The sequence below is a fragment of the Myotis lucifugus genome, unplaced genomic scaffold (assembly GCF_000147115.1).
Source record: "Myotis lucifugus unplaced genomic scaffold, Myoluc2.0 scaffold_43, whole genome shotgun sequence".
Classification (NCBI taxonomy): Eukaryota; Metazoa; Chordata; class Mammalia; order Chiroptera; family Vespertilionidae; genus Myotis; species Myotis lucifugus.
Window position 1 is genome coordinate 4,303,602 of NW_005871091.1, and position 19,115 is coordinate 4,322,716.

The 19,115-nt window shown below is 44.9% G+C and overlaps 1 protein-coding gene across 1 annotated transcript in view; it reads right to left on the minus strand.

The window, feature by feature from the left end:
• ZNF462 (zinc finger protein 462) overlaps positions 1-18,876 on the minus strand; it is a 136,831-nt gene extending 117,955 nt beyond the window's left edge. The window contains 1 exon segment of the mRNA XM_023753305.1: positions 18,840-18,876. The gene's annotated coding sequence lies outside the window, so the exon portion shown is untranslated.
• Between the last annotated feature and the right edge of the window lie 239 nt (positions 18,877-19,115).

The following is a 19,115-nucleotide window of genomic DNA, read 5'->3' on the forward strand; positions in this document are numbered from 1 at the left end:
ACTGGAGATCCACCCCCATGCTGCCGCTTGCCCAGCTGAATTATCTCCTGCGTCACAGCGGTGGTAACAGAACTGCTGGCTCGGCAGACCTGAGAGCACCATTTCAACGCTTAATGCACTCAGCAACTGGACATATTACCAGTGCGCCGGGGCTGGTCTGTGGCCCTCTCAGCAGCCGAGCAATACTCGACCTAACCGTCTGCTAACCAGATGGCTGGGTAGCCTCTTGGGACCAAACTATTAAACTTTACTTTACTAAATTCTATAAAAATGTGGGGACAGTTTACAGCAGTGTGTCTGGTTCATCTCCAACAGGGTTGCTAAGATGAAAATGACCTAAAAATAACTGGAAACTCTACTACTTCACACCAACAGAGAACAAGATATTTCGGAGTAAATATTTAAATGAGTGATCTGCCAGATTACGTCCCCCAGCAGCACTGACTACATGCTTAGCAAATTATATTGTAAATATATACAAACAAAGACACAGACATGCATGCATCTAAAGAGGGATCCATTTCCCACTGCCTCAAGCCACAGCTCACCATCATCAGGCTCCAAGCTATTTAAATGTGGCCAAGGACACCATCTCCATCGTAATCGCCCAATTACCAAAACAAAGCCTAACACAACTGACAGAGATGGAACATCTCCTGGGTTCGACCACCTAGGCACGCTGCAGGCCAGCTAGGTAGGCAAAAGGCGCTCAATAAATGTTTTGATAAATAGATGGACACATGTTTCTTAAATATAACAATCCTATAAAACACGTTCTTTCCAACTCTATCATCACCCAACAACTGCTAACTAGGCGTGCAAAGCCAGGCGGCAGATGAATGGCAAGGAGCAAGCCATCTGCACCAGAGGCGCTGGATGGCCACTAATTGATTACAGCAAATGAACTGCAGAGGCGGCCCTTTATTGGGTCCCTGGCAGGGTGCTGGGTGCTTTATATACATGAATGCCCCTTGGCCTTCACCAGAGAGAATTCCATTTTAAGGATGAACTGGAGGCTAGGAGCAAATCAGGAGCCTGACCCAAATTAAGCCAATCACCTTTCTACTACTTTGTAGTCACAAGGAAGGAAGGACCCCCGCAATTTGTAAAGAACTGAACACTTGTGAAGGTGGCACTCCCAAATATATCCCTCAGTTCCAGGGAAACGGGGGGAAAAATCTTTCCACTCCCAGAGCTTTCCAGACATCCTAAGAAGTCCTAGTTTCAGATCCTATTGTATCTCCCCATACTTCTTATTCTACTGAGGGCATTCTAGATTATTGTAACCACTACCACACCCAAAGTTACTCCTCCACTCCTTGAGTTGGGGGTCCACCCTTTGAGGCCAAAAAAATCTCTCATTTGAAATCATCCTAGAGATCTGAACCCCAGTAAGTAAATGCATGTCTGTCTGTCTGTCTGTCTCTCTCTCTCTCTCTCTCTCTCTCTCCCTCAAATATCTCTGGACACCGTTTTAAAGTGGTGACTGTAAAGTTTTATAATTAAAAACAACTCCTTTGTCTCTGGGAATTTTCAAAATAAATAAATACATAATTCATCTTGGGTAATCTTTTTTCACAGGTGAAAAAAATAAATCACTCTACTGTTTTATCAAAGAATCACGTGCGCGCCCTTTCTCTACCACTAACTGCACCACCACCAACCACCACCACACACTACCACCAGGGAGGCCACCGATGTGCTTCTGACTTGGAGCAAACCAGGTTAGAGAAGTCCTGTTAAGACCTATCAACACCACTTCACATTTTGAAATATCATCTCCCCTGAAGGCATTCTAAAATTAGCCTCCTTACCCTGAGATCTCAAGCATCTGATATTGCAGTACGTTGGTAAGACCAAGTGGACATGGACTATGAAAATAAACATTTGCACAGAGAAGACCAGAGCAATTCTCAGCAAAACCACAGGACACCCCCTGAACAGGCTCAGCCCTATCTATATGAGGGAAGCCAAAGAGGGCCCCAACCCTTTTAGAAGACAGAGTAGCCAGTATTTTCACTGCAGTAAGTAAATTTTCTTAGACAAGCCATTTTGCCAGAATGATGCCAGACAACAGGAACAATAATAACATCTTTCTTCCAAAAAGCTCAGAGAAGTTCACAGTGATTAAAAATGTATTCCTCCACAAGACTTAAGGCAATCATTCTGCAAGGTTGGGATAGTCTTTGTTACCATGTACATGTTCTTGTCTAAGAGGACATGGCATCAACCCTGAGGTTGCTCACAAATCCCTACTGAACACACACACACACACACACACACACACACACACACACACACACATCAGCTATGGAGTGCAATCTGGAAAAGTCTACCTGAGAATGGGCAACAGCAATGAGCACCACTCATCAGTTAAGGCAGACACAGTACAAAATTAATCAGGCAGGATTCAAAACACTGAGTTTAAGACCAAGGATGAAACAATTCACATCTGGCAAAGCCCTGGGAGAACATCTTGACCTCAGCTTCTCCATCAGTAAGGAAGGAAGAAACGATAATTTTTCGAGTACCAATTATGAACTGGGACCTAATATACTTAGTAGTTTTTAGGTCTATGTCAATTCTACAAAATCTTATTATCCCCATTTCATTGGGTAGGAAATCATGGGAGCAGAGAAGTTAAGTGACTTATTCAAGGTCCTACAGCTAGGAAGGGACAGAGCCCAATTCCACCCTGTGCTTATATAGTGCCCAAGAGTGTGCTCCACCCACCACACGTTACTTCCTTAATGAAGACCTTTGCACTAAAAGCTGCATGTTCACCCAGAAATATGGAGAACTCTGCACTCCTGATGTTTCAACAAAAAAATAAAGTACCTCTCCCAGAGAGAATATATATATACAGTTGACCCCTGAAAAGGGGAGGGAAGCAACTGCCTTCAGTCACAAATGAGCATATCATTGAAGTCAACCCTCAGCTTACAGATTTCCAACCACGGATGAAAAATATATATATACACATATATTTACAAATTTATACACATATCTATATCTATCTATCTATTTATACACATATACACCCACATATACGGTAGCCAAGTTCCTAGTTGTTCTTCACACAGTTCAATTGCATTGAAGTTTAGCCCTGGCATGCAAATTTTACGTGCATTATTTCCCCATATAACTTGCGTGTCAGAAAGGGAAGGCTGCCAAGAGACAATCTGGCCCAGTGATTCACTGTGTCACACCAACATGACCACTTCTGACACAGGTTGTTGTTTGTATTTCCTAGAAATCATTGTCTTCATTTGGGAAATAAACAGCAAACAGCGTCCTCAGCAATGACGTGTTCTTTTTCTGCGAGAATACCCTGGCAGCAAATGTCATGAATTTGGGGGGAAGAGGGTAATATAAAGTGGCAAGCTCTCGCTCTTTATTCCTTAGACCTTAGCGATCGTGTGATAAGGCAGTATCTTAAACACAGATGACTCTCTTTTCCCTTTCAAGATTATGCCTTATAAAGTAAAAGATTTATTCAAATGAATCACATTAAGTCTACGGAGCAGGTTTCATGTGCTGAAAAACACAATCTAGCCAATTTTGGATTTTTATGGTTGAAGATTCCTATTTGCTGGTTTATGAATGCTTTCCAGTCATTCGACTCCCTGAACTTTTTTTCTTTAGACAACAGGCTATGCAATGTGTATGGTCATAGACAAAGTAATATTGCCACAGTCCTTTCCACTAAAGCGGGGAAAAGATGATGGAGGTGTGGAGAGGGGAAAGGGGACAGTGGGGACATTGGAAATTCACCACCATTCAGAAGCTGCTTCAAAAAAAAAAAAACATCGCTAACACTTACCTGTGCTGGGGTCAATTTTGGTAATTGTAGCCGACGTCTAGAAACAGGGTTATGAATATAATTACCATGAAGCAGCAACGGGGCAATCATAACCTAATTAAACCCACTGACTAGATTATCGTTTTTTCCCTAATAAATACATAGCATTTAACACTTGCTAATTTCAGGATCTATAGGTGATGTTCATTCATATTAACAAGCTACAGCCACAGGTCAGAGAAAGAATGGGTGAGGTACTCAGATTCTTGAGTCCACCAAGGGGTTAGGGATGGATTTCAGGGACAGCTGATATTGGTTCTTCAATATCACTTCACTTCTCCACCCCCCAAGAGAAGAATGAGTGATGAGAACTTCCACACAAGTTCTGGATACAATTCTGCTTTCTGAAAGACTCTGCTATTTTATGTGAGCTACACAATGTGCTTTTTCACAATGGAATCTGTCTTTGAAATGTGATTTCCTTTTCTTTTGAGTAGAATGGAGGCTTCCACCCCTGGATCTAAGTACAGAAACTTTAAACATTTACCTCCAGGACATGCTCTGAGGCTTCCTCTCCTACTCCAACTCTCATGAGTGTATTTTCAAATTCAATGTCCTATTCCCAATTGGGTGTCACTGCAGGCACATGGATACAAGACCCAATTTACCTTCACTTTTTGCAAAGCCCCTGAGGGTAGTCTGGGTAGATTTCTCCTCAGAGAAGAGGAAGGCTGAAGACACAGGCTGGGGGCTGGTCTTGGAGAAAGGCTAGTGTGAGGGAGTGTCTCAGAGGGCTAGGCACCACTGACTGGGGCCTCAGTTGATGCTACCTAAGACTGAGTGGAGTCCCTATTGCTCTTAAATTAGAAATCCCATCTGGACAACCACATGCTTCATATAGGTTAAATTTTACTCTCTTCAACTATGGAGTTATTTTTTCTGAGCATGTTCCTCATATCTTAAGAAAGGAATGGTTTTGATAGGTTGAGTAGATATGAATGGCGGGTAAAAATGGGTGACTCTGTGGCCTCCTCTTGTACACTTTACATACAGGACACATGCTTATCCTCCTACAAGGTCCTGGGTATGAGACTGTCTGAATAGTTCCATAACAAAATTAAGATTGGTGAAAGAGTCTAGTCAGCAATTAATGCCCAATTCCCTGTCTTACAGAGAAGCTACTGTCCTGAATATCACAGGGATATCTGGGCCTGTTCCATCTCCCTTAGTACATCTTGTTACTCTATTAAGGGCATCTGTGGTCATCCATGAACAGCAGCTTCCTCACTGTACTGTGATGTTTCAGGGAGAAGCAAATAGAACCAAAACATTCATCATGTCTCCATGATCTAAATAGAGCAAATGGTGATCACTGAAGGGCGTGGGGGACTCCAGCACCCAGCCTTTGAAGAGTAACTGCACTGTTTTCCCAAAATTAATGGAACTAATTTTCAAATATGTCCATGCGGCTTCTGAAAACCCTTCTCATGTCTATAGTCACCAGAGCCAACACGGTACGGAGACCTTCAAAAGGGGCCCTAAGGGGGCAAAAAATCAGACACTTCTCTATTAAAAAAAAAAAACTTATACAGTATATCTTCCTGCTACAAGACAGGTGCTCTTTTTAAATATCCACATGTATAACTACTTTGCACCACTAAGCTTGACACAGTACAATTTAAAAATAGTTATTCTCTAAATTTCTTTCTACATGGTGTCTTGCTCCCCCCACCCCCAATCTCTGTAACTCAGAAGAACACAAAGAGGTACTCTTCAGTTAAACACACTTTGTCAAGCTATTACAGTAAGTTATACCTCTCATATTAACTAATATATCACAATTAATTTTCCATTATGCTCAGATTTCCTTCCAGAACACTAGGATATATTCCTGGCATAAGCAACTGGAAGAGATAAACCATCAGGAACATAAGCTATTAGCATACTAAGTAATAACCAAGGCCAGTTCCCACCAGCCAAGAGCCAGGAGGTAATTCCCCCACTCCCACACCTTGTGGCTCCCCCATTTCGTAGCTCCATGACCTTGGGTAAATTACCTCCCAAGCCTCAGTTTTTCTCTACCATATGAACAATCTCTGGTTCATATTAAATGTTAAATAAGCATCACCTAGTATTCATATGAACTATTAGTCACTCCAGGAGGAGAAATAGCATTATGTTGAAGGCCCATGGGGTCTTTCCACTCTATAGAGGAGTTGGCAGCATTTTTTGAGGAAGCAATCATATTTATTCTCCTTACAGACAGTAATCTTACCCATTAGAGGAAACAATATTCAACTGACAGCAGAAGAGAGAAGTTCTTGCAGATGAACTCTGACATTCAAATGAAAATGGTCTCTAAATGGTCTCTCCCTTCCCCAATTATCATTACTAAATAATAATTAATAGTTTCTGAGAAGATCATTTAAGATAGAAAGCACTGAAGAAAAGTTAACTACTTGTAATTGAAATCTTTGCCTAATATACACCTGGTATTTATTTTGGGCCATCTTTAGTCTATAATTCAGTGTTCAAATTTTTTTACCCCACACGAAGGACCCCTAGATCAGGTCCAATCTGGGCTGAGTAATTGATGCTCGCTTGCTGACCAACTGGTCACAACACAGAGGGATGATGTAATTAGGGATTGGAATAGCTAAACATTCTAGACCACAGTGGCCTTACTTTGGATTTTAAAATGCCAGGATTGGACTGACACACCAGCCTGTGATGCGTGGCTGAAGCAAATGGCTTAATCCCAAACTGGACAATAGGCCTATTCCTTTCCCCTCTGAAATAAGCATGTCTTGGTTCTTCATTTCTTCTAACACCCAGAGCGTCGGTCGAGAAGCTCTATGGATAACTTTAGAGAGGACTATCACATTTTCTGCCCATTAATAATGCAGCTACTTACTGCTGTGCTCTAGTCTCTACTTCATTCATTTTCCAGGAAAATCTCCACCTAGGCCTACTTACCCAGTTCTCCTTCAAGTTTCCATCTGTCCTTTATCAGAAAAGCTGTATTTGTAACCCCAAAGTCACATAAATTGTCTTCCAGGCCCAATTCTATTTTTCACAATAGGAACAGACCTAAGAATGTGGGTCTGAGCACTGGTCTTCATATTTCACATGCAATAGGTACCAAATTACAAGGTCTTTTTCCACTGGCTTTATTGTTTTCTTAAAAGCAATGCCTTTTATTCTTCCTGGAGGCTCTTCCCAGTGGACAGGCCTCTTCTATTTTCACTTGTCAATCATTCCCCCCTGCCTCTCTTCTTCTTTTCCTTCTCCCATCCAAGCAGTCTCTCCTTCCCAGCAAATTTCCACCACGTAATTATGGCAATGCTTCAGCCTACTTTTTTCTGTTAGCTTAACAACCCTGTCTATTTTCTACTTGTGCTGATGCTACTGTTTGCTTTTCTGACGGGCTAATCCGTGTATCCTTTCAAGGCCTAACTTCCCCTACCATGATAGCAGCTGGAGCTCTAATTCACAGGTGCCTTCCAAAGCTTTTCATTAACAATAGAAATGAGATGGTTTATAAGCCCATTTCTTAATCTGCAGGTGAGTATTGGAACCTTTGTGCAGCAAACATCTTTCAAGTATCCCGCATTGTGCCACTGCACAATTATTTTCTGAGTAATAAGTACAATGTTATAGGCACATTTGTAGTGTTAAAGGGAAAATGTTCCCTCAGAGGGAATCAGCTCCCCCGACCCCTGGCATTTCCCAGCTCAAGAGAGAAGCACTCAGCTGACATGAGCAAAACTGAAGAATAATGACTTTACTCTCTTAAATCTGAACAGGGAAGAGAAGAATTCCAAAATCTGAAGGCCTTAGCTCATGTTCTGGTTCAACTGGCCAGACGAGGGCTTAGGGAGTGAGGTTGGCCTCCCCCAGCTGGGCTCTGTGGCAGCTAAGCCTCTCCACAAATCCTGGGCTTAATTACTTCTGACACAGTTGTCTCGCCTGGGCCTCCAGCCTCTTTTGTGCTCAAACCAATCTGAAGTCAACGGTAAGTCCTTGCTTACTCATCTTGGTTAAATGCTTAATTTCCAACTAAGTGATCTTAAAACATTTAAATCAGGATCCATTGATTCCTAATAGAATTTTTCCTTGCATGGTCTTTGTTCAAAGTCTACTCAAAAGCCTACCAAATAACTTTCCGAGTTAAGCAATCTTCATCTCAAGAATTTATTCTTGAACAAACAAGTACCCACCAACCTTCCCTTCACCCCCAAGAGGAGGCTCTGCTCTTTGAACTAAGTGTGGGGTTAAGGTGTGGACGGGCACAGCAGAAGTATTTTATTAATATCCAGAAGCAACATGCAATGAGCTGCACAAGCAAACCCATGAAAGCAAGAAAATCAACACCGAAATAACCATGACCTGGCACAAAGAGAAACCTTCCATCCAAGAATAACTCCAGAAAAAAAGGTCTCCAGCTAGGAATTAGGTAGGAATGCTTTGAAGACACCAAGTAATCTGCTCACCAGAATTAAAAGACAATGCAATTGCAGGTGACCATACTGGTGGCCTCTTGTACCATACCCACGCTACTTGTCTTTCCAAACCCTGAAAACACCAACTCTGTGCTGGAACCATACATCCAAAGACTAAAAATCTATAGCTTCAACTGCTGAGGACAAGAGCCTTTAAGAAGTAGATAAATTTGATGGTAGTATTTCCAAGCAGAAAATGTAAATCCAAAACGCTTCCAATTGACTTCCTATTTATCATATCAGTGTGTGCAGTTCTCAAGATACAAAGTTCAAGGGGACAAAAGATTCAGAAGAGCTTCCTAGTCAACAGCAAACACAATCTAAAGTCATAAAAATCCATTTTCCCTTTGGAAACTTCTTCTCATGGGTCTTATAAATCCAGGAGACAGTTCAATGTAGGATTATCTTCTCTCTAATAACCCCACCCCCCTAACTTTTTTCCCCCCCTTCAGTACTGGCATGCAAACCATGCTGTTTTAACTTCTTTCCTGTTCTCCCAGTTCTTCTGGAACATTTTATTTTCGACAGTCAACTCATTTGGAGGAGTGCCACACTGAGGTTCAACTGTTTATAGCGTTAACTGTGTTCCTGCCAGAAGTCCCCATCCAGTACTACCTTCTCCAGACTGCCTCCTGGATTGAGTATTTATGCTTTGGTTTGGAAGAAGCTTAGAAAATGTGGAAACTTCCAAACATCACTCATCTTTACAAAGTTGCCTTCACTTGTCCAAGAGGAATCAGAAATGGAAACCCATTTCACCCTTCCTAAAGTACTAACCCATCTCTCTCTCTCTCTCTCTCATGGTTAAATACTGCTCGTGTCATTCAAAAGTCATCTTAAGGGTGTCTTCGTGTAGAGTGGGGAATGGGAAGTACCTAGCCATTGGTCTGCAAGAGAGGATTGGGCTCCTAGAAGGTGCATGGAGGGCACATTTCTGGATGAGTACAGGGCACTGGAAAATCACCAGTAATTGTTTTAGATTGGATTTCACTCTCTTGGACTTTCATCAGTATTACAAAATGGCATCTCTGAAAGAAGCCAATTTAAGTCTGTACCATGTTGCAAAATAGATTCTGAGTCCAATTGTGGGCACTTTTATAAGCTGCAATTGACCCAGACAAACTTCCAAAGAAGGGCATTTGAAAAGGACTCCCAAACCCTGGGTGACAGAACTAGAGAGGAGAAGAGGACAGTGAAAAGCACAGCTACAAATTCAATAGCTAAAACTTGACTGAAAGTCACACGAATAAAATTGGCCTCTGGAGTGTCACTTCTATAAGTGAAACAAACCATATTCAGGCCAGGGTTCCCCAACATGTTAAATTCAACTAACACTAAATCAACTGCCCCACTAATGTATGATTAATGTCTTGAGATGGTGTTTCACAAACCGCTATAATCACGTGCACTGGGGCACCCGAAAGGGTACTGGGTTGGGAGTCAGCCGACCTGAGTTGTAGGCCTGGCTTTGTTACAGATGAACTTTCTGACCTTGGGCAAGTCACTTCAAGTCTTGGTGCCAATTTCCTCTTCAGTAAAATGCAGAGGGGGAGGGGAAGATCTGAAGTTGATGATCTCTCTAAGGCACAAAACAACTAGCTTCTCAATTAGAAGTTCTGACTGGTGAAGATTAAATACTTAATACTCATCACTTATGGTATCTCTTTGTCAGTTTTGAATGTTAATTTCTACTTGGGAAATAATATTTTTGTCCATCACCCCAAAACCTCAGCTTCATCTGGGTGCTCCCTAGAGTTCTTTCATATTATAATAAACTCCTCTTTTCTTTTCCTTTCTTATTTTTTTTTAAGCAACCTTCCCCAAACTAAGAATTGTGACTTGTGCTATTAAAAGAGCTTAGAACTTCCCATTTCCTTGCTAGGGCTAAAATTAAACTGTCCATTCCTTAGGGCCCAACATAACATCTGCCAGATGTCTTGGCATATCACACAAGAAGAGGAATTTTGTTCTAGCACTCTCTCTCCTCCTCTCCGTTTTCTCATAATCAATTAATAGGTCACCAGCTAATGTTTCTCTCAAGGCCACCAACTTCATAAGTATGTGAACCTCACCAAAGATACTTGCTTTCACACACACACACACACACACACACACACACACACACACACACAGTGGTCTCCCACCCTTCAGTTCACTAGATTTTTAGTGATAGATCCTGGAAATATTTTCCCCCACTTCTTTTGAATTTCCTTAGTTCCCATGTACCAATCATCTGCAATCTGAGTTCATTATTTACATATTTCCTAATTTGTGAGTGTGGCATTGTGAAATAGCACCTCTGTTCTCCAGTCATCAACTTGAAACATTCAATACAGCTTTGTCAATGTTCTATCCCATAAGGCAGTGAACTATAAGTCTGATAAAAGCACACACCACAAAGAAGGTAAGTACGGTTACCTTAACCAAAAACAAAAACAAAAACAAAAGAAACCCCACTCAACACCAGGAAAGAATTCAAGATAGACTAGACTCTATTAAACTCCATCACACAGAAAACAGAACTCTTTCCCAAGGCAACTTTACCATTCTTTTCTTTCAGGAAAACTGACCACAAGTACTCAAGTCCATTAGTAGAGTTGGATTTCTTTTCCCCTACTGTCTTCTGGAAGACTCCTTAGCAAGATTTTATATAGGACGGGGAGGGTTGGGTTGGTGGGTAAGAGATCAACCGAAGGACTTGTATGCATGCATAAAGCATAACCAATGGACACAAGACACTGGGGGTATGGGAGGCTAGGGGAAGGTCAAGGGGAGAAAACAAAAGGAGCCATATATAATACTCTTTGTAATATTTTAAGCAATAAAACAATTTTAAAAAAGATTGTATATATTTATATATAAAAATTGTATTTATCTTGCATCTAAAAGTTGTCTCTAACTCCAAAGAGTGGGGGGGAAAAAACAAGTCCTCAGGGAATGTGATCAATGAGTCAGATGGACATAAATCCAATATGAGCGATATTATGGACTACAAAGTTCCAACAAGAATCTTTTTTTAATGACAGTGTGTATCATAGCTCACATGTATTTCTTCAGAATGATTTTTCTTGATGATATATTAGTTATGGTAAAAATTTGCATAATGAGCTTCATCAACTAGATGTCTCAAAAAAAAAAAGGATCTCTGAGCTTTGACATCAAATGAGAATGTTCAACTTGACACTTTTTAATTCTCACACAATGGTTTATCCAAGATACTTGTCTCAGTTCAAGTGTATATTCTAGACCAGTGGTTCTCAACCTTCCTAATGCCGCGACCCTTTAATACAGTTCCTCATGTTGCGGTGACCCCCCACCATAAAATTATTTTTGTTGCTACTTCATAACTGTAATTTTGCTACTGTTATGAATCGTAATGTAAATATCTGATATGCAGGATGTATTTTCATTGTTACAAATTGAACATAATTAAAGCATAGTGATTAATCACAAAAACAATATGTAATTATATACGTGTTTTCCGATGGTCTTAGGCGACCCCTGTGAAAGGGTAGTTCGACCCCCAAAGGAGTCGCGACCCACAGGTTGAGAACCGCTGGTCTAGACAAACACAAGAAACCATGTGTTTAATATTATGGTACTTCCCATACTGATGAAGGGAATCAGAGATGGGATGGGTCTGTTAGGTAAACAGTTATAAAACATTTTCTCAAAATCCAAAATGCCTCTTAGACACTTAATTCTTTCCTTCCAGAAAGTTCATCTCTATAAGACTGTCTATAAAGACACGAAAACATTTGGTTGCAAAGTAAAAAAATGTGGTAAGTCAAACTGCTGGACTGGCAACCAGTTTGTCAAATGTTTCCTCCCATTGAAAAAAGTAATTAAGCAGTTGTCCTCAACAAAAAAAAAGATATTATGGAAGTTTGCTTCAAGATCAATGTTTAATGTATTTATGTTTACATAAACATATCTGGTAAATTAGATGCAAAATTATCTGGTAATTACTTTCCCAAATAACTCCTTATTCCATTGCATTTGAACTTCTGAGTTTGAGCATGCAGCATCTTAACATGCACTACGAAATTTAAATAAAACACTGATGACATTCCACTTAAGAGCAAAAGCAATGGGCATCAAAAGATAACATTCAAAAATGAGTAATAAAAGGTATGATTCCATGTAAGATTTTTAAAGTGCTCTTGGAGAGGCCTAGGTTTGGAATAAAGAAGCAGAGGTCTGAAGAGAAATATTTTTAAATGAGCATACACATGAATTGAAAACCATACATCTTCATCTGCAAAAATCAGGGATTTACTTCATTGACCAGGGACAATTACCAGCTAAAGAACCATGTGTTTCCCCCTCTGCTTTCACACCCCTTAGAAGAACAATAACCCTCAATTAATGACACAACAGTATGGTTTGAAAAATGTGATGTTGTCATATACAGCACTGTGCATTCACTGAATGACACTGCTACCAGCTACTCAACAGAATATAATTGCATCTGGAATCTAAAACCACTTCAATATGCACAAAAATACTGTAGACACAGGGAACTTCACACACACACACACACACACACACACACAAATCTGACACATAATGAGAAAGCGAAGCAAGAAAAAAGCTGGTATAAGTCGCTCACCAATGTGCTCCTTGTTTGTGTAGAAGCTGGTACCTTTCTGTATTCCTCCTTAGTTGAAACAAGGTCTAATCAGCTTCCTTACAATACATTAATTGGTTCTGAATCTCCTCCAAGTCTTCATTCCACCGTGGAGCCCTCCTCACCTATCTTCAATAGTCCATCTAAAATTCTTCCAACATCTTCCCTCATCCTCAAGATGGCTACCTTACCTAATGGAAAAGCAACATCTTCATGGTTGGCTTTTATAAAATCCTCAAGCATGTCAGGATTTAGGTCTTTACTTGGATCAATTACATACATTCTCTAGAACTAATCTGTGAAGAACTCCAATCAATGTGTGTGGACTGAGGTGGATCCTTTCTTCACATCATCCTCACAAAATGTCTTCCTAGAAGACTAATAAATTCCTCCCCATCAAAAAGGTGAAGAGACCTAGACATAGGTTTTCTCAACTGACATAATCTTTAAAAAAAAAAATTTGTTTCCATAGTGACACTGTTAAGAAGACATTTGATATTTGTGGAGACTCACAGTACTTGAGAACACAGAAAAAACCCAGCAGGATGGAAGGGAAGGGAGAAAACAAAGGAACTAAAAGAAGGCCTAATACACACATGGAACAACCTGAAGAGAAATGTAGACCCTGGAGAAACTGGTGTCAGTAAGACTTCCTCTGAGATCTTGTAGGATTTGTTGTTGGTTTTTATTTTGTTTTGTTGTGTTTTTCCCCAGAGATCAACCCACACCAGACAATAAAGTCTTGCAATGCATCAAAACATGATGATAGCCAAGCCCAGAACTCCAGAATCTCAGCGGAGGGCACCACCGTCTTCACAATGAGGAAAGTCACCATTTCCTGGCGACTTTCAGGAGACCTGCAGCAGCTGAAAGTTGTGTGAGGACCTCAGTGGAAAATGTTTAAGATTTTGCCTTGCCTTTCCTGAAGGAGGTCAAAACCCTTCAGGTCCACTCAAAAGGTGAAAAAAAAAAATCCAAAAGTTTACTTTAAAATGGAAACAAACATCTCAATAACTTGTGAAAGCACTCCTTTGGTGGGAGAAAAATCTGAGCAGCCCTTAAAAGCCCCTCATTTCCTTGTATAATGAATAGACAGTGAGGAACCACCACAAGACTTCCCCCAGGAAAGGGAGAAGGAGTAGGCAGGCAAGCCTCCTCCTCCAGCCATCACCAACAGAGCTTCAAAATGGAAACATCCATAATTCTATAAACACTTCTCATCTCAGCTTTGTCTCCTGGAAACTCGCTCTCCTCCATTTTCTGGTGGAGTTACAACATGACAGGGCTTACCTGACTCAGTTCCCAGCTCTCAACCAAACTAGTCACTTCCTCCAAAACCTGCAAGCCACCTCCAGAAACAAAACCAAAGCAAACCAAACAGCCAACACAGACACTCAGGCACGGCTCCCCCCCCCCCCCCAACCCTGGGAGAAAGCCCCAACTGGTTGGTCTTTTCCCATCCCAGGCGCGTGCTTAAAAATGAAACTTTTTTTTTTTTTTTGGTAGGGGAGGAATATGAAAGGAACTCCAGGCAGCCTCCCTCCCTCCCTGTAGGTTAGAAGCTACAATGAAAAGAAAATGAGGGTTCCTTCAGGAATGGTGAAAAGCCTGGAGAATGAACGTGAGAAGGAGCTTTGTGTTTTGGAGTCTGGACTGGAACCAAAGCAGACAGCTTGCAAATGGAGGACAAGGGAGATAAAGAAAGGGAAAGAGAGGGGCTGCTCCAATGGGGGGGCGGCTGTGGCTTCCCCTCATGCCTGGAAGGAGGGCAGACCCCTGGGAACTGCACCAGGAGTGAGAAGACCCCCAGGCCCCTGCTTTCTTTTCTCCCTTCCCCAGGAGAGCCAAGCGTATGTAATGGCTTCTCCTCTCCTGAAACCGTTGTCCTCTTCCACCAGACGCTTCTGAACCCCCAGCCTGGAGATAGCTCCTCAGCTGCTCCTGGACCTGCGCCCCCCACCCGGCCGGTGCCCCCCGCTCCTGGCCTCTGTCCTCACCAGCAGCACCACCAGCAGCAGCAGCAGCAGCAGCCACCCCCCCGGACATATCCCGACCCCGCATCCCAACTTCGGAGACAGAGAGAGAGAGAGCCAAATACCTGAGGAAGAGGGGGGGTGCCAATCCGCACGGGTTTGCCATCGGGCTGGGGACAGGCAGACAGAGAGGGGGCAAGGAAGGAGGGGGACAGAGAAAGAAAGAGGTCAACCGGCTCAGGTCGGGGCGGCTCGGAGCGCTCCCTCCTCTGCCCCTTGCTAGCTCCCTCTGGCTCTTGGCTGAGGTCGCCTCCCGCTCTCCACCCCCCTCTCTGTCCCTACTCCTGTCCCCACGCTCGGAGCATCGGTCCTAAGCCTCCAGCTCTCTTCTCACTCATCTTTCATTTTCTCTTCTCTCCATAGAACTACACGAAATTAATTAAGCCACAGCGCTCCGCTGCCCCCAGCAGAAGAGCAGCCAGCAGGAAAAGCACAGCCACCTCGCTGCCACTGCCACCACCACCACCACCTTCTCCACCTCTTCCTCCTCCTCTTCCTCCCTCGCTTCTCCTCCTCCTCTTCCTCCTCCCCCTCTCACTCTCCCTCCTCCCCCTCCTCCTCTTCTCTCTCTCGCTTCTTCTCTCCCAACTGCCAGTCCATGCAGGGGACTTCCTCTCCTCCCGCTCCACCAACCCTCCTCGGCCGAATGAATGAGCGCGTTTGTGCGTCCACCACCCCGCGCTCTCCTCCCGGGAGCACCCGGACCACCCCGAGGTGTCGGTTAATTGCAATAACTTACAGAAGAAGCGTCCCGGCGCCGGGAGGTGTTTCGGGTTCTCCGGCCCCACCGCCTCCTTATCCTCTTTCTCTTTCTCCTCTTCCTGCTCGGGTTATTGTTGTGGAAGTTGTTTGGGAGTCTCATGTGCTTCTGCCGGGTCTCAGCAATGGAGGATCGCCATCTTCCCTGCCTTCCTCGGCTCCTCAGACTCTGCAGCTGCAGATGACCTGAGATATCCGTCTCTCTCTCCCTCTCCCTCCCTCCCTCCCTCCCTCTCCCTCTCACTCTCTCTCCCCTCTCCTCTTCTCTCTCCTCTCCTCCCTCTCGCGCGCGCTCCCTCTCTCTCCCTCCCTCTGTGTCTCTCTCTGAATAATGAGCAACCAGAGGGAGAGAGAAAGCAAGACAGAAAGAGAGAAGGAAGACAATCTTCTCCTGCCACACAAAACGCCGGAGCACCAGGGGGTGCGCGAAGCCTTTCTAATAACAACACCGTGCAGGAGAGAGGAAGAACAGAGAAAGAAAGAAAGAAACGAGGAAATGGGCAGGGGGCATAAAAGGGAAGAATTTTATCCAAGAGCTGGAGAAGAGCAGAAGGAGAAGCTGGAGGAGATGCTGAGGCTGCGGCTGCTGTCCCCCTCCCCTCTGCTGAACCCCAGAAGGAGGCAAGGTGGTTGCAAAGTTAAGGCTGGGACATTGTCTTTGTCACTTAGAGCAACACCGAGCCAGGCCAGTGAGATGCAAGAGGAGGAGGTGGCGGCGGCGGAGAAGGAGGTGGTGGTGGTGGTGGTGGTAGAGGAGGAGGAGGAAGAGGAGGAGAAGGAGGCAAAGGAGGAGGAGAAGGGGAAGAGGGAGATGAGATGAATAAAGACCTGCGGAGAAGGCGGTGCGAGGAGCGCGGCGGCCGGGCTGAGACGTGCGCGCTCGCGTCCCGAAGGCGCCCGGCCGCCCCGGCCAGCAGAGGAAGCCCCCCGTGAGGACCCTGTCCCGTGGCTCCCCAGGTTCCCACCATCAGCCCTGCCCCAGAGGCCGAGCCCAGGGCCCAGAGAGACCCTCACACGCATCCATCTAGAGGCCAATCTTTGCACAGAACAGACATGGGGAACTAGAGGTTGCAAGTCTAAATCCAGATCAACCACGTGGGGCTTTTTAATCCCTTTCCAGCTTGCGGTGTATCTCCAGTGAAAAGCTCAAATTGTCCATTACTGGCACGTATTTTGAAGACTTCTCTCCCGAAATAAAGGCTCATTGTGCATTTTATTTCTTTTTTGATATGGAAAGGGGGATGGGGAAGGGAGAGAACCTATCATCCCAAGCCTCGGAACCACCACTTTCTTTCCCTAACTTGTGAAATGTTTTGACGGCGCACCAAAAGAAAAAAAAAAAAGCCTACTTAAATAACTTTACACCCTCCAGCCCCGCGTTGTTTGCACTTTCTGGCCGATCATCTAAGGCTCGGAAAGTAACAATCAGCGCTCCTAATGATAAGGTGTCGTGGTGTTGAAGACAAGAGAGCCAAGAAGGAAGCTTTCACACCTTGATTTTTTTATGTGGTGTAATTTTTCCTAAATCATTCTGACCTATCCCTTTTGCAAAAGAGTGGGTCCCCACCCCCAACCAGGTGGGGCATCTCCTACGGCTTTAATTTAATGGGGGGGGGGGAGCGCGCACGGGGTGGGGGGGTGGGGAGGGTGCCTACAGTATAAAAATCAATACAGCAAGTCAGGAGCAATTGAAGTTCAAGGGCATGGGTTGGTTGTGCCATTTCTATTTCTCGCATCCTCGAGTTGGACATCAACAGCCGGGGGGGGGGGGGGGCGGAGAGAAAATACGCAGCGCGCGGGGCAGAGACCTTAATTAAAGTTTCTTTTGTCCGCGGCTGAATTGGGGGATGTTGCTGGATTCCTTCGCATTGGGGAGCGCGCATCCGGTGGAGAAGGCGCGGTGGTGAGGATCCAGGGCGAGATTGCCCTCTCTAAATACTCACTCCTCCCCCTTCCACACAACAGTCCAGGAAGATGTGTCCATAAACCCATACAATAAAGGGGGAGGAGGAGGAGACGCGCGCGGAGTTGCTCGCTGTCGGAAAGCGGGGTTTCATAAACAGATCTGAATCCTCCTTTTCCTAGACATTCCCCCATCGTTTATTCTGGGGCAGAATCTCTCACCCAGAGGCACGATTTCACCCCCCTTCGAGTCAACACTTCCTGCCCTTTTCTCCTCCCACTCGCATTGAAAAGCTTGGAAGCCCTAAAAGGGTGTTGATGGCGGGGGTGATAAATAAATAAATAAATGACACTCTACGCGTGCGGCGGAGAAGAAAGGAGGGGGCAGGGGGAGGAGAAGCCAGGGAAAAAGTAGGTGAGGGGAACAGGGAGGAGAAAGCGCCGAGGCGAGAGGGAGACGGGAGTGGAAAGAAAGAGAAGAGGAAAGAAAGGAGAGCGGAGGACGGCGAGGCTGTTCAGGGCTGAGAGGATCCCGGCTTTGTGCAGACCTGGGAGGACTCTCCCTCCAGGTGCCTGCGGGGACTTGGGGAAGCCCTTCGGTCCCGAGCTCCTCCCCCGCGGGACCCCAGGGGTGTCTGAGCGCCGGCCGCCGCTCCCCCATAAATTCCTCGTGGCCGCGAGAAGAAACGCGCCGGGTCTCCGCCGTCCCTTTCCGTGCCCCGGCTGATAATTTACTTCTTTGTCTTTAATAAAAAGCTGACTTTTTTTCTGTCAAAGCCCGGCACGGGAAAAAATAACAATCGTATTTCAGGTTGAAAGCTCCTAGGACTGCTGGTTTTGGGAGGTGGTGATAAAAATCTTCATCGACGTGGAGGTACCTTCTGGGTTGGCTTGGGTCGGAAATCCTAAGATGGGGGCCGCCCTTCCCCAGGGGCGGGGAGGGGGGGCAGGGAACCAAGCGTAGGGGAGGGAGGAAGAAGCGACGAGGTCAGAGGAAACCCGAGGCTCCCGGGGCACCGGAGGACTTCCCGCAGTCGGGGAATGAACCCTGGGGAGGAGCCTTTCGCGAAAACGTGAGCGCGCCCCAACACGCCTCCGACCTCATAAACCCTCTTGGCAAAGCCCGGGAAGCGGCGGGCGCACTGACCGCGGTGAACTCCAGAAATTAACCTGCGCTGCAATGAAACGGGCTGCCGCCCTTTCACACTCACCTCGAGCGACCGAAATAGAGAGCTCCCGACCCGGCCGGGCCGCGGGGGGACCTGGCTCCTCCCTCCCGTCCCAGGAGGAGAGGACAAAAAAGGGGAGATGGACTTGGAGATGGCCCCGCCCTTCAAACGCTCCAATCCTTGGAAACCAAACCTCCTCTCCAAGCCTCCACGTCTAGAAGGGACAAAGGCAGCGAGGAGATCCGGAGACCGATGGGGAGATAGGTGGTTCTCGGGCTGCTCATGTGGGTGCACTGGGGGGAAGGTACAATGCCCAAG